The sequence below is a fragment of the Gopherus flavomarginatus genome, chromosome 6 (genome assembly GCF_025201925.1).
Source record: "Gopherus flavomarginatus isolate rGopFla2 chromosome 6, rGopFla2.mat.asm, whole genome shotgun sequence".
Lineage (NCBI taxonomy): Eukaryota > Metazoa > Chordata > Testudines > Testudinidae > Gopherus > Gopherus flavomarginatus.
Genome location: NC_066622.1, coordinates 107813918 through 107829389, shown reverse-complemented (window position 1 = coordinate 107829389; position 15472 = coordinate 107813918).

Sequence of the window (15472 nt, the reverse complement as noted above, 5' to 3'; positions counted from 1 at the left end):
AAGCTCTGCCAGAGTGCGGGGTAGCAGTGGCAGCTGGGAGCCCCCTCTGTGGCAGTAGCCCGGGGCTCTGTGGCGGTAGCCCTTTAAATCACCCCCAGGGCTCCCAGCTGCTGCTACCACAGCCCCAGCCCTGGGCCTTTTAAATCCTGATTTAAAGCGCCCTGGGGATTTAAAGGCTCTGCCTCTTCTGGTAGAGGCCATGTCCCCTCCTAAGGACTCCAGTGTACTGATGAGTCCTTTAAGTTACTTTCACACCTGATTGGAGCTGGTGCCTCCGGGAGAGTAACAGCCCCATGTCCCAGTCTGCACAAGTGATCCCCCAAACCCTGTCCATGCCTTAGCCTCAGGGTCGGCTCTAGAGTTTGCCACCAAAGCTAAAAGAAAAAAAAAACTGATGGAGTGCTGCCCCAAGCGCTTGAATGCTGCCCCTTGAAAAGTGCCACCCCAAGCATGTGGTGCTGGTGCCTAGACCTGGCCCTGCTTGGCCTGAATTTAATGCTTATTCCAGCACAGCTCTGTGGGTCAGGGCTGTGACCCCCCCGTCCCCTGAGTGCAGAGCTCTATGGGTCAAGTGTGACACCCCCCTCTCCCGAATGCAGATCTCTGTGGGTCCAGGGTATGACCCCCCTTTCCCCTCTGAGTGCAGAGCTCTGTGGGTCAGGGATGTGACACACAGCCCCTCCAAGTGCAGCGCTCTGTGGGGCGAGTGTGACCCAGAGCTCTCTGGCTGCCCAGCTCCGAAGGCAGTGCCACCACAAGCAGCAGTGCAGAAGGAGGCTGGCAAACCAGTAAACACACCAGGCACTCTTTGGGCAGGCCGGGCATGGCAGTTCATGCTGGGAAAAGGACGAGCAAGGAAAAATCATGGACGTTTCTGCATATTGCAAAAATCCATCCGGCCGGAGCTTGCAGGGCCAAAACAGACATCATGGCTGGGAAAACCCAGCGGTATTGGAACCCCGTGTGCAGAGAGCAGCTGCGGGGGCTGAACGGTAAATCTGGTCTCCGGGGCCTGCCTGGCCTTTGACCCTGAGCAGCCCCAGGCACGGCGACTTCAAATCCAGCCCTCGGCAGAATCTGAATTGAATCTAGGAACCTCTTACTCCATCTGCCTTTGCCAAAGGGGTTTGTATTGGGGGAGACGGAACCTGGGCCCAGCACAGGGTGCAGATGAGGCTGAACCGTTTGAAAAGACAATAATTGAACGTGCAAATGCTTGCTAGGAGGGGTGAATATTTGGGTGGAAGAGATGGACTGGGGTGGGGGCTGGAGTACAGTGAGGAGTGGGGTGATTATGAGGAGCGAGATACATGAGCCTGGCTGGATAAGGGGGGTCGGTGGGTCAGATGCTCGGAGGGTGTAAGTGTGGGGGATGCTGCTGGGATGGGGGATATGGGGACGGGAGAATAGTGCAGGACAGCTGTTAGCCACATATTCCCCTCCCGTGAGTATGGCAGGACCTGGGGGCTGCCTATCGACAGAGGTTGGACCCCCCCATCCCTGCCCCTCACGCGAGCTGGGTTTTGGCGGACTTGCCCTGCTGGGATTTCTGAGTCCCTCTCCTTTCCCCAGTGTGAAGCAGGAGCTGGCAGACCCCTGTGTCCACGTACAGGGTGAGGAGCTGAGTAGGGACATGCTGGGATCAGGCCCCCAGATGCCCTGCAGAGCTGGGGGGCGGAGCTGAGGCCAGGCGCACTTGATGCACATCACAGGCTCTGCAGCACTGGGGCGGGGGCTGTGGGGAGCAGTTCACACGTCTCAGAGCTACTGACTCAGGCTGTATCCCTCCCATGTTAGTCTGGATCTGTAAAAAGCAACTAAGAGTCCTGTGGCACCTTATAGACTAACAGATGTATTGGAGCTTCTTGCCTGCATATTTATAGCTGCCTCTGGAAATTTCCACCACATGCATCTGACGAAGTGGGTATTCACGAAAGCTCATGCTCCAATATGTCTGTTAGTCTATAAAGTGCCACAGGACTCTTTGTTGCTTTTTGAGAAAGGGGGATCCTAGACAGGAAGGATGGGCCCCACCTAAACCAAAATGGAACCAGGTTGCTGGCACTTAACATTAAAAAGATCGTAAAGTAGTTTGTAAACTAGGGGCTGGGGGAAAGCTGACAGGTGTGGAGTAGCATGTGTTTCGGACAGAGATGTCCCTTAGGGGAGGATCTGTTAATGGAGATTCTCTATGTCCTAGTGAGGAGGAGAGAATGGAAGATGACAAAATGCAGGTAGGATCTGATGAGAAACAGTCAAATGAAAGAGAGTCCCATTTAATTACATCACGTAATGGCAGACAGCTAAAAAATGATAATTTTTTTAAGTGCTTATATACCAGTGCTAGAAGTCTAAATACTAAGATGGGTGAACTAGAGTGCCTTGTATTAAATGAGGTTATTGATATAATAGGCATTACAGAAACTTGGTGGAATGAGGGTAATCTATGGGACACAGTAACAGCAAGGTACAAAATGTATCAGGACAGAACAGGTCGTGCTGGTGGGGGAGTGGCACTATATGTGAAAGAAAGCGTAGAGTCAAATGAAGTAAAAATCTTAAATGAACCAAACTGTATCATAGAATCTCTATGGATAGTAATTTCATGCTCGAATCATAAAATTATAGCAGTAGGGATATATTACCACCCACCTGACCAGGATGGTGATAGTGACCGTGAAATGCTCATGGAGATTTAAGAGGCTATAAAAATAAAAAACTCAGTAATAATGGGGGATTTCAACTATCCCCATATTGACTGGGTCCATGTGACGGGATGCAATGATAAAGTTTCTTGACACCTTAAATGACTGCTTCTTGGAGCTGCTAGTTCCAGAACCCACAAGGGCAGAGGCAATTCTTGATTCAGTCCTAAGTGGAGCACAGGATCTGGTCCGAGAGGTGAATATAGCTGGACCAGTTGGTAATAGTGACCATAATATAATTACATTTAACATTCCTGTGGTGGGGAAAACACCACAGCAGCCCAGCACTGTAGCATTTAATTTCAGAAAGGGGAACTACACAAAAACGAGAAAGTTAGTTACACAGAAATTAAAAGGTACAGCACCAAAAGCGAAATCCCTGCAAGCTGCATGGAAACTTTTGAAAGAAACTATAATAGAGGCTCAACTTAAATGTATACCCCAAATTAAAAAACAGTAAGAGAACCAAAAAAGGGCCACCATGGCGAAACAACAAAGTAAAAGAAGCCATGAGAGGCAAAAGGGCATCCTTTAGAAAGTAGAAGTTAATCATAATGAGGAAAATAGAAAGGAGCATAAACTCTGGCAAATGCAGTGTAAAAATATAATTAGGAAGGCCAAAAAAGAATGTGAAGAACAGCTAGCCAAAGACTCAAAGTAACAGCAAAAAAATGTTTAAGTACATCAGAAGCTAGAAGCCTGCTAAACAACCAGTGGGGTCACTGGACGATTGAGATGCTAAAGGAGCACTCAAGGATGATAAGGCCATTGCAGAGAAACTAAATGAATGTTTTGCATCAGTCTTCACAGCTGAGGATGTGAGGGAGATTCCCAGACCTGAGCTATTCTTTTTAGGTCACAAATCTGAGGAACTGTGCCAGACTGTGGTGTTGTTGGAGGAGGTTTTGGAACAAATTGATAAACTAAACAGTAATAAGTCACTGGGACCAGACAGTATCACCCAAGAGTTCTGAAGAAACTCAGATGCGAAATTGCAGAACTACTAACTGTGGTTTGTAACTTATCATTTAAATCAGCTTCTGTACCAGATGACTGGAGGATAGCTAATGTGATGCCAACTTTTTAAAAGGGCTCCAGAGATGATCCTGGCAATTACAGGCCAGTAAGCCTGACATCAGTACAAGGCAAACCGATGGAAACTATAGTAAAGAACAGAATTATCAGACACAGAGATGAACACAATTTGTTGGGAGAAGAGTGAACATGGTTTTGGTAAAGGGAAATCATGCCTCACCCATCTACTAGAATTCTTTGAGAGGGTCAACAAGCATGTGGACAAGGGGATCCAGTGAATATAGTGTACTTAGACTTTCAGAAAGCCCTTGACAAGGTCCCTCACCAAAGGCTGTTAAGCAAAGTACGCTGTCGTGGGATAAGAGGGAAGGTGCTCTCATGGATCAGTAACTGATTAAAAGAGGAACCAAAGAGTAGGAATAAATGGTCAGTTTTCAGAATGGAGAGAGTTAAATAGTGGCATCCCCCAGGGGTCTGTACTGGGAGCAGTCCTGTTCAACATATTCATAAATGATCTGGAAGAAGGGGTAAACAGTGAAGTGGCAACATTTGCAGATGATACAAAACTACTCAAGATAGTTAAGTCCCAGGCAGACTGCGAAGAGTTACAAAGGGGTCTCACAAAACTGGGTGACTGGGCAACAAAATAGCAGATGAAATTCAATGTTAATAAATGCAAAGTAATGCACGTTGGAAAACATAATGCCAACCATACATACAATATGAGGGGATCTCAATTAGCTGTTATCACTCAGGAAGGAGATCTTGCAGTCATTGTGGATTGTTCTCTGAAAAGATCCACTCAAGGTGCAGTGGCCATCACAAAAGCAAACAAAATGTTAAGACTCATTAAGAAAGGGATAGATAATGTAACCCTTCTGCCCCTCTGAGTTGGCAGCAACAAGGGCCGGGTTCAGTATCCAGGGGTTCCGTTTCAGTAACACAATGCATAACCGGCTCGAGCCCCCACCCAGTGACCTGGGACACACATACCACACCCCCTGGGCGCCTCTAGGAGGCAATACTTCCCCTCTCGCAAGCACGGAGTCTGAGTGTAGCAAAATCTTTTTAATAAAGGAAGGAATTAATGCGGCATCCCATTGGAGAAACACCACAAACAGGGTTATAACACAAACCATAAACAAAAACCCACCTCCAAGTACGTTTGGCACTGTCCTTTTTCCCTTTAGGGTTTTAAGTCCAATCACCCCAAAGTCCAACAACCCAAAAGTCTCTGGTCAATGCCACCCCAGAGTTCGAGAGTTTATCTGTAGAGGTCCCTCCCCCCAGCATGGATAGAAAGGGGCACCTTACGTGGTCCGGGGCCAACTGCCCTGCCTCTCCGTGGGTTCTGCTTCCGCCTTCTCCACGAACTGCTCCGCTTTACCAGCCGCTCCACGCTGCTCCTCCAGCCGTCCTCAGAAACTGCTCCGCTCCACCAGCTGCTCTGCTCCATGAGCTGCTCCAGTTCTCTCTGCAAACTGCTCAGCTCCGCTCGCTCTGTGGGCCGCTCCACCCTTCCCACAGCTGCTCCGCTCTGTCAGCCGCTCTGCTGCCACCAGCTGTCCCGTGATCCGCTCCAGCCGTCCCCACAAACTGCTCCACTCCGCCAGCAGCTCTGTTCCACAGTATAGCTTTGGGCTCCCCACTAGTTAGCACCATACTCAGTGCTCTCAGCTCAGTGATTTTAGCTTTTTAGTGATTTTCAGCTCTTAGTGATTCCAGCTCATAGTAGGGGAGCCCCAGTGCTAGTGCACCATTAGCCCAAAGTGAGTTCAGCTCAGTAACCTGCATTTAAATGCTTAAAGGAATAAAAAAAATCAACTCTGACATTCTACAGTGGAGAGAGGAGGAGATGCAACTGATGCTTCTGGCTCCACAAGGCAACTGCACCACCAGGCACAAATACCTGTCCCCAACCTCTCTCAATTCTCTGGGTTTTGGAACCCATGTCCCATGTCTAGCCAGTACCACCCAACTGAGGGTGAGCAATTTGTCACCAAGCAGTCCCACAGCTTGGGAGTCTGGGATAGGGTGGGCGTGCCTATGGAAATACACTCTCTGAAATTCTTTCCACCAGATGTCAGGGTAGAGCTTATCCTGACTCTGCTTACATCCTCCCCCCAGCCAAGAATTTGTCGTCCCGACAAATCACATTCCCTACTATACCAACTTATTGGTCCCCTCCAAAAGGCATTAGATAGCCCACTTTAGCTTTCACAAACCTGTGTGCTAAATGTATAGGCTCCTCACTAATCACCCCAGGTGCATCGTAAGTTAATCGTTTCACTGGTCTTATTACCCTGTCTCGCCTATTGAGAATCTCTGTTGCTATGGTAGAGGGGACATCCTCTTGAGTGACGGATGGGGAGGTTTCCTGTGAGTTCCCCTCGGGTACTGGCATAGGCCCCTGCATTTCTAGTTCTAACAGTGGAGGATCGCAGGTGCTCTGGACATCCTCCATCTGTATGTCACCACTGTCCAATAGTCTGTGTAAGTCATTACACGGGGGTCCCACCAGTGGCTCAGGGATGTCAGGAATGGGCCTAAATACTTCTGCCATAGGGTTTAGGGCGGAAGAGGATGTGCTCTCTTCTGATTCAGCGGATCGAGACTGAAATCTTGTCTTCATCCCAGGATACACCATGGTTGTGTCTTCCTCCTCAGACTCACTGTCAGATGTGCTGAGTAGGGGTAGGTTAGCTGCAGGAGGCCGGCTGTCCACGTTGGAAGGCGGCTTTGGTACAGCACCTTCGTTCTGCCCAGTTGCCCTGTTGTGGCCCATCTCATAAGGGCTGCCTACCAATTCTCCCACAGGAAGCAAAAGGTTTCTGTGCACGGTTTTGGTCTGCCCTGGACCCTCTTCAGGTTTGATCTTGTAGACCGGCAGGTCTCCTAGCTTTTCCATCACTAAGTAAGGTATTGCCTTCCATCTGTCAGCTATCTTGTGCTTGCCAGCAATACCCAAATTTCGCAGCAGGACTCTGTCCCCTGGCTGGAGCTCTTGCAGACGCACCCTAGCATCATATCGCTGTTTGTTGCGGTCTGCGTTCTTCCGAGCTGCAGATGTAGCTAAGTGATAAGCATCCCGTAGCTTTTCTCGTAGTCGGGATACATATTGCTGATGGGTTTCATAGCTATCGCCATCCTCTGATACACCAAAGCACAAATCTATGGGTAGTCTTGGTTCTCGCCCAAACATCAAGAGATATGGGGTGACCCCTGTAGCATCGTTCTTTGTGGCATTGTAGGCGTGCACCAGAAATGCAACATGTTGGCTCCAGGTTGCCTTCTGCTCTGGCCGCAAAGTCCCTAACATATCCAACAGGGTTCGGTTGAACCTCTCTGGCTGAGGGTCACCTTGTGGGTGGTAAGGCGTTGCCCTCGACTTTTTAATACCTGCTATCCTCAGTACCTCCTTCAGAAGGTGACTCTCAAAATCTCGTCCCTGATCTGAGTGTATCCGGGCTGGGAATCCATAAACTGAGAAATATTTTTCCCACAGTACTCGAGCGACAGTAGTGGCCTTCTGATCACGTGTGGGGTATGCCTGTGCATATCGCGTATAGTGGTCGGTCACTACTAGAATGTTCCCAATATTCCTCTTGTCTACTTCTAAGGACAAGAAATCAATGCAAACCAGCTCCAGAGGTTTGTTGCTGGTGATGTTCTTCAGATATGCGGCCCTTGTGGGCAGAGTTTTCCTTTGAACACATCGAGCGCAGGTGTCACATTTTCTGCGAACATCTTCGGCCATCCGAGGCCAATAGAACCTACTGCGGATAAGTTCCAGGGTCCTCTCCATCCCTAAATGTCCAAAGTCATCATGCAAGGCCCTCATGGCCAGGGCTCTGTACTCTTTTGGCAGCACTAGTTGATTCCGTTGCTTTTGTAGAGGGTCTGTGGTCACGCGGTGTAGCACTCCCTGAATCAGTTTCAGTTTGGTCCATTCTCTCAATAGTAGTTTACCCTCTGGGGTAGGTGGGACAACCGCAGTTGGGCCTCGCCCCTCTCTTTTGGCAAGTAGTGTATCACAAATGTCAACATCTTGCAGCTGGGCTTCCTGCCAGTCAGCTGCATTGAGCATGGGCAAGGGAGATTGGTCCAAAGCAATATAGTTCACTGAAGCAGAAGGCACGCATTCAGGGGGCAGGCCCAAAGCTTCAGCAACACATCCATGAAGGCTCTCAGGGGCCTCCGGCTCTCGGCGACTCACACTGCAGATAGCTCTCACGCCATCCGTGGGTATCACAGCGACATCAGGTGCCTGCGGACGTCTGGACAAGGCATCTGCATCTACATTGCTCCTCCCTGATCGGTATTGAATGCTGAACTCATAGCTAGCCAAGGCAGCCACCCATCTCTGGCCTGTAGCATCCAATTTAGCACTTGTTAACACATAGGTCAGTGGGTTGTTGTCTGTCCACACCTGGAACTGAGCACCGTACAAGTAGTCTCAAAATTTCTCAGTGATGGCCCATTTCAAGGCCAAGAACTCCAGCTTGTGGATGGGGTAGCGAGTTTCACTGTCAGACAGTCCTCGGCTGGCAAAGGCTACCGGTTTGCGTTTGCCTTCCACTTCCTGATACAGTACTGCTCCTAGACCCTCCAAACTGGCATCAGTATGCAGGATAAACGGTTTGCTTGGGTCAGCAAAGACTAGGATGGGAGCATGAGTTAGGCAAGTAATGATTTCCTGAAAAGCCCTCTCACATCTTTCATCCCACCGCGGCCCAAATGGTTCGAAGGGGCCATAGTGTCTCTGCAAAGGAGGCCTTGGAGGCCTCCGCTTATTCTGGGTCTTAGATTTGTTCTTGTTGGACTGGTATCCCCTGGTAAGATCATTCAGAGGTTTTACAATCGTAGCATAGTTCTTCACAAATCTGCGGTAGTAGCCACTAAATCCAAGAAACGTCTTGAGTTCTCTGTAGTTACTGGGACGTGGCCAGGTAGTGAGTGCTTCTATTTTATCGGGGTCAGTACTCACACCCTCTTGGGACACGATGTGACCTACATACTTCACTGAGGTTTGGCAGAACTGGCATTTATCGATTGAAAGCTTCAAACCGTATGCCTCCAACCTATCGAGCACTTTAAGAAGTCTTTCTTCATGTTCCTCCAGGGTTCTTCCAAACACAATCAGGTCATCCAAGTAAACTAACACCTGCAGTAAATTCATGTCTCCCACGACTTTTTCCATAAGTCGTTGAAATGTGGCAGGGGCCCCAGAAATCCCTTGTGGCATGCGTTCGAACTGGTAGAACCCTAACAGGCAGATGAAGGCTGTCTTCTCCTTATCCTCTTCTCCCAGAGGGATCTGGTAGTATCCACTCCGAAGATCCAACACAGAGAACCACTGACTACCCAGCAAACAGTCCAAGGCATCTTGTACTCGAGGCATGGTGTATTGATCAACTGTAGTGCGCCTGTTTAGGGTGCGGTAGTCAATACACATCCGGATTTTTCCACTCTTCTTACGAACGACCACAATGGGTGAGGCATAGGGGCTTCGTGACTCTGTGATGATACCATTCGCGATCAGCTCTTGAAGATGATGGCGCACGTCTTCCATCTCAGAGAGGGCAATCCTCCTAGACCTCTCCCTGAAGGGTCGGGGATCTTGTAGCCTGATATGGTGTTCCACTCCCTTTGCACATCCCACGTCCCACTCATGTAGTGAGAACACCTTGGATCTCTTGCAAAGCTTCTTCCTCAGGCGATCCTTCCACTCCTCAGACAGCGGTGAGTCCCCGAAGTCAAACTTCGCAGGATCTATCATTGGAACTTCAGCTTCACACTGGGGTCTCACAACGCTTTCAGGCTCAAAGATGTCTGCAATCTTCTGCCCTGGTTTTACAAACACATCACGGCGTGTTTCATTAGCAACCAGTATCGTCACCTCCTCCTGGGCTTCAACAGGTAGGGTTATGACTCCACTGAGAACCAGCACTCCTTCTGGGAGCCCTCCCTTGGTTGGCTGCTCTACCACAGCTAATGTTCCCTTACTGCCTTTTACGCAGGTACTCCTGACAATCACCTCCTTTTCGGACATGGCAGGCACCACTAAAGGGACTGGGCCCGCATACCTCAGTGCTCCTACTGGCAAATCAGGCATCACTTTTCTTGTGTCCTCAATTTTTCTGTAAGCCGCGGCACAGTGTGTGTGTATCACCAAGGTGTTCAAATATTGGTCTCCTGCTTGCTGTCTGCAGTAATCGGCCAGTATCCTAAAGAGGCTGGAGTTGGTCCCTATCAGCACAGACACATCAGAGGTCCCTTTCGGGTCAGGGCATATTAAGGCAGCGGTGTCTACCTCTTGCCTTACCCCAGCAACCTCCTCTGGGAATTCCAGGTGCACTATGACATACCCTTGATAGGAGTATTCATCCATGCTGAGGCCACACAGACCAATGCCAGTCAGTGGCTGTATGGGCAGGTGCCTAAGCATCTGTTGGTAGAATGACTGAAAGATAATAGTCACTTGAGATCCAGTGTCAAGCACGGCTTTACACTCCGCCCCTTCAATCCTCACCATGACCTCTGCTCGAGGCCCTATCAGTCCTGCAGGGATCCCAGCTGGATGGTCTCTTCTGGGGGAATCTTCAAATCCTCTAGGCCTAGGTGGTCTCTGTCCCCAGACCTTCTGACAGCTACTGGATCTCTTCCAACTAATCCTCAGCTTTTCATACACTAAGGAGGGGTTCTCTTCCTTATGGCAGTTAGCAGCACTGTGCCCATCCTGACCACACCGGTAGCAAAAGAATTGTCCTTTCCCCATTCGGCAAGGTGGGACGGTGACTCTAGATACTGACTTCTCTATCGTCACAGTCTGAGGCTCCTTATTCCTGGAAATCTTAGCTTGGTCAATGATGCTTTGCAGCTCAGCTATCCGTTCTGTCAGGACTTGCATTTGTTTGGCAAGTTCCTCTGTGGTGCTCACCATCAGTACACTGGCCATTGGCGGTGGCGTCGTGCTGGCTGGTTCCAATGTTTGGGCTTCCCAACACTCGCTGGCCGCCTGCCTTTCTTCTTCTTCCCTGACCTCCTTTATCAGCTCGGAGTAACTTGGGGGATGTCCCTGCCGTTCTCTTAGTCGGAGGTGAAGTAGGATCGGGTTCTGATACTGAGTCCCTCTTAAAACTTGAGCCAGTCTGGTCTGATCCATCTGCTCAGCAGTCACTGCTCCCCTCATAACAGCTCTCTGAAGTAGTCTCTCCAGCCTCTGTATATAGGCTGAAATTTTCTCACCCCTTTTCTGTTGGGAATTAATGAATTTACAGTAACTATCCTCAGGGCCCTCTACGCTCCCAAAGGTATTATCAAGAGCCTCTAGGCAGTCCTTCACACTGACCTCAGGGTCAATGAGCTTCAGGGTGCGAATTACATCTAATGCTGGGCCACTAAGGCTCTCTATTAGACATCGTCGCTTTTCTACATCGGGTACGGCCCACTCCCGCAGCATTTCAGTAGTATGCTCCGACCAGAGTTCAAACTCCTCTTCCCCATCAAATAACCTTAACTTACGACAAGAGTTCGACGTAGCATAGGCCAACACAATCTTTTCCAATATATGCCCCAGTGCGTTTGCCCAATCGTAGGCTGAATCCGCTGCCCCTGAGCTAGAGGCTGCAGGACTGGAGCCCAACAAACCCGACATATTAGCCATTATACAAACAGTAGTTTCCTCAAAATGTAAACACAATTATTTCCCATTACAGTGGAACACTCAACAGGTGCTTGCGAGGGGTACTGACCCAGGTATCCCGGACGAGCCCCCAAAAATGTAACCCTTCTGCCCCTCTGAGTTGGCAGCAACAAGGGCCGGGTTCAGTATCCAGGGGTTCCGTTTCTGGGACACTCACATACCACACCCCCCTGGGCGCCTCTAGGAGGCAATACTTCCCCTCTCGCAAGCACGGAGTCTGAGTGTAGCAAAATCTTTTTAATAAAGGAAGGAATTAATGCGGCATCCCATTGGAGAAACACCACAAACAGGGTTATAACACAAACCATAAACAAAAACCCACCTCCAAGTACGTTTGGCACTGTCCTTTTTCCCTTTAGGGTTTTAAGTCCAATCACCCCAAAGTCCAACAACCCAAAAGTCTCTGGTCAATGCCACCCCAGAGTTCGAGAGTTTATCTGTAGAGGTCCCTCCCCCCAGCATGGATAGAAAGGGGCACCTTACGTGGTCCGGGGCCAACTGCCCTGCCTCTCCGTGGGTTCTGCTTCCGCCTTCTCCACGAACTGCTCCGCTTTACCAGCCGCTCCACGCTGCTCCTCCAGCCGTCCTCAGAAACTGCTCCGCTCCACCAGCTGCTCTGCTCCATGAGCTGCTCCAGTTCTCTCTGCAAACTGCTCAGCTCCGCTCGCTCTGTGGGCCGCTCCACCCTTCCCACAGCTGCTCCGCTCTGTCAGCCGCTCTGCTGCCACCAGCTGTCCCGTGATCCGCTCCAGCCGTCCCCACAAACTGCTCCACTCCACCAGCAGCTCTGTTCCACAGTATAGCTTTGGGCTCCCCACCAGTTAGCACCATACTCAGTGCTCTCAGCTCAGTGATTTTAGCGATTTTCAGCTCTTAGTGACGCCAGCTCATAGTAGGGGAGCCCCAGTGCTAGTGCACCATTAGCCCAAAGTGAGTGCAGCTCAGTAACCTGCATTTAAATGCTTAAAGGAATAAAAAAAATCAACTCTGACATTCTACAGTGGAGAGAGGAGGAGATGCAACTGATGCTTCTGGCTCCACAAGGCAACTGCACCACCAGGCACAAATACCTGTCCCCAACCTCTCTCAATTCTCTGGGTTTTGGAACCCATGTCCCATGTCTAGCCAGTACCACCCAACTGAGGGTGAGCAATTTGTCACCAAGCAGTCCCACAGCTTGGGAGTCTGGGATAGGGTGGGCGTGCCTATGGAAATACACTCTCTGAAATTCTTTCCACCAGATGTCAGGGTAGAGCTTATCCTGACTCTGCTTACATCAATAAGACAGATAATATCATATTGCCTCTCTATAAATCCATGGTACGCCCACTGTCACAGAGTCCCCAAGCAATGCTCTGGAACTGCTCCCTACAAAAACAGTTGGGACTTTGGGGAGCAGCTCTCCCTCGGAGCAGACTGTCTTCAGGGCAAGAAGCTCACACAGCTTCACCTTCCTGGGTCTGACTTGGAGCATTCAGCATCCCCTGCCACTCCGTGCGCTTCCCACAGCGAGTCTGCCCAGGCAGGGTCCTGGGGAAATCACAGGGTCCTGCACCCCCACTCCGCAGTCAGACGTGACTCTCAGCCAGCCAGTAAAACAGAGGTTTATTAGATGACAGGAACACAGTCTAAAACAGAGCTTGCAGGTACAGAGAACAGGACCTCTCAGCCAGGTCCATCCTGGGGCAGCGAACCAGATACCCACATCTACCTCACCCCTCATCCCCAGCCAGCTTCAAACTGAAACCCCCTCCATCCCTTCCTTTCTGGGCTTTGTCTCTTTCCCGGGCCAGGAGGTCACCTGATCTCTTTGTTCACCTATAGCTATTTCCTTGCAGGAGGGAAGGGCCCCAGCCATTTGTTGCTAGGAGAGAGATTGTTGGCCCTTTATGCACACTGGAGACTTAAGAAATGCATAGGGGAAACTGATGCACCCATACAGTATTCAGAGGAAACATTAAGACCAGTCCCACTTTGTCATACCCACATCTTGAATACCATGCTCAGATCTGGTTTCCCTGTCTCAAAATCATATATTGGAATTGGGGAGGGTACAGAAAAGGGCAACAAAAATTACTAATGGTATGAATCAGCTTCTGTATGAGGAGAGCGACAAAGAGGCCTGTGGCACCTTATAGACTAACAGACATTTTGGAGCATAAGCTTTCGTGGGTTAATACTCACTTCCCCTCATGCATCTGACGAAGTGGATATTCACCCACGAAAGCTCATGCTCCAATACGTCTGTTAGTCTATAAGGTGCCACAGGACTCTTAGTCTGGATCTGTTAAAAGCAACAAACACGGCTACCCCTCTGATGTATGAGGAGAGATTAATAAGACTGGGACTTTTCAGCTTGGAAAAGAGATGACTAAGTGGGGATATGATAGAGATCTATAAAATCATTACTGGTGTGGAGAAAGTAGATAAGGAAGTGTTATTTACTCCTTCTCATACCACAAGAACTAGGGGTCACCACATGAAATTACCAGGCAGCAGGTTTAAAACAAACAAAAGGAAATATTTATTCCCACAATGCACAGTCAACCTGTGGAACTCTTTGCCGGGATGTTATGAAGCTAAGACTACAACAGCGTTCAAAAATGAACTAGGTTAAGTTCATGAAGGACAGGTCCATCAATGGCTATTAGCCAGGATGGGTAAGAAATGGTGTCCCTAGTCTCTGTTTGTCAGAGGGTGGAGATGGATGGCAGGAGAGAGATCACTCGATGATTCTCTGTCCTGTTCATTCCCTCTGGGGCACCTGGAATTGGCCACTATCAGAAGACAGGATACTGGGCTGGATGGACCGTTGGTCTCACCCAGTCTGGCTGTTCTTATGTTCTTATCTACATACAGGTGATTTTCTGTGTGGGGTGGGACACAGACTCTGCCCCTCGAGAAGCTGCCAGTTCCCATCTGCTCTTAGTGACCAAACTCCCTCCTCCTGGAGTCTGTTCTGTGCCCTGTGTGGGGCATATTGGTTCCTGCCCCCTCCCCAAACCTGCCCCACCGCATGGCACCAACTCACCCTCCTCGGCTAACGCGCTGGATGTTCACACTGCCCCTTGCAGGAGGGGCTGGGCACTGGAGGGGCCGGAGAGGGTCATTCCCGGCCCTGCCACAGACTCTGTGTGACCCTGGGCCAGTTACTGACTCTTCTGGCCCTCTCCCACAGCTGGGCCATGGGGACAATGTCCCGACCCTACCCCACAGGGGAGGTGGGTGAATGCAGCAGAGAGGCGGAGGGGCTCAGAGACTTGGGGGGTAGAGTTTTTATGCCCTTCCTCCCCATGTTCAGGCTGGTGGGACGAGCGCTCCTTGTCACAGAGTGTGGGGGAGTCCGGTCCTGCACCCCTCTTCCTGGGACTCTCAGTGACTCTCAGCCAGCCAGTAAAACAGAAGGTTTATTGGACAACAGGAATGCAGGTTACAGCAGAGCTTGTAGGCACAGCCAGGACCCCTCAATCAAACCCCTCTGGGGGTCCAGGAAACTTAGTCCCCTGAATTCCAACCACCCAGCCCAAAACCGAATAAAACCCCCCTCTCCCTCCAGCTGGCCCCTTCCTTTGTCCAGCTTCCCGGGCAAAGGTGCTGACACACCTCCCTGCTCCCTGGCTCAGGTTACAGGCTAAGCACTTGTCCCTCACCTAAAGTAATCCCCAGCTCTCCCATCCCCCACACAGATAGCCCCTACTCCATCACACTCCTGCACATCTCCTTTGGCTGCATCCTGACAAGGGGCGACCCCCCCCCATTCCCTGTCCCATGGGCAGCAGCCCTCTTCCCTTCTGCCCCCTGACAAGGGGCGACCCCCCCATTCCCAACCCCATGGGGCAGCAGCCCTCTCCCCTGCCGCGCCGCCCACCTGGGTACAGCAGCTGGCACCGATGGGAGCAGAGCAGGGACATTGGGGGCAGAGATGGGGGCTGGAAGGCAGTGCGAGTGGGTCTCACAAAGGCAAAGAGGGTCAGTTACCAGGAGCCCTTGGGCCCTGACGCGAGGCTGGCAGGGATCAGGGCCACTC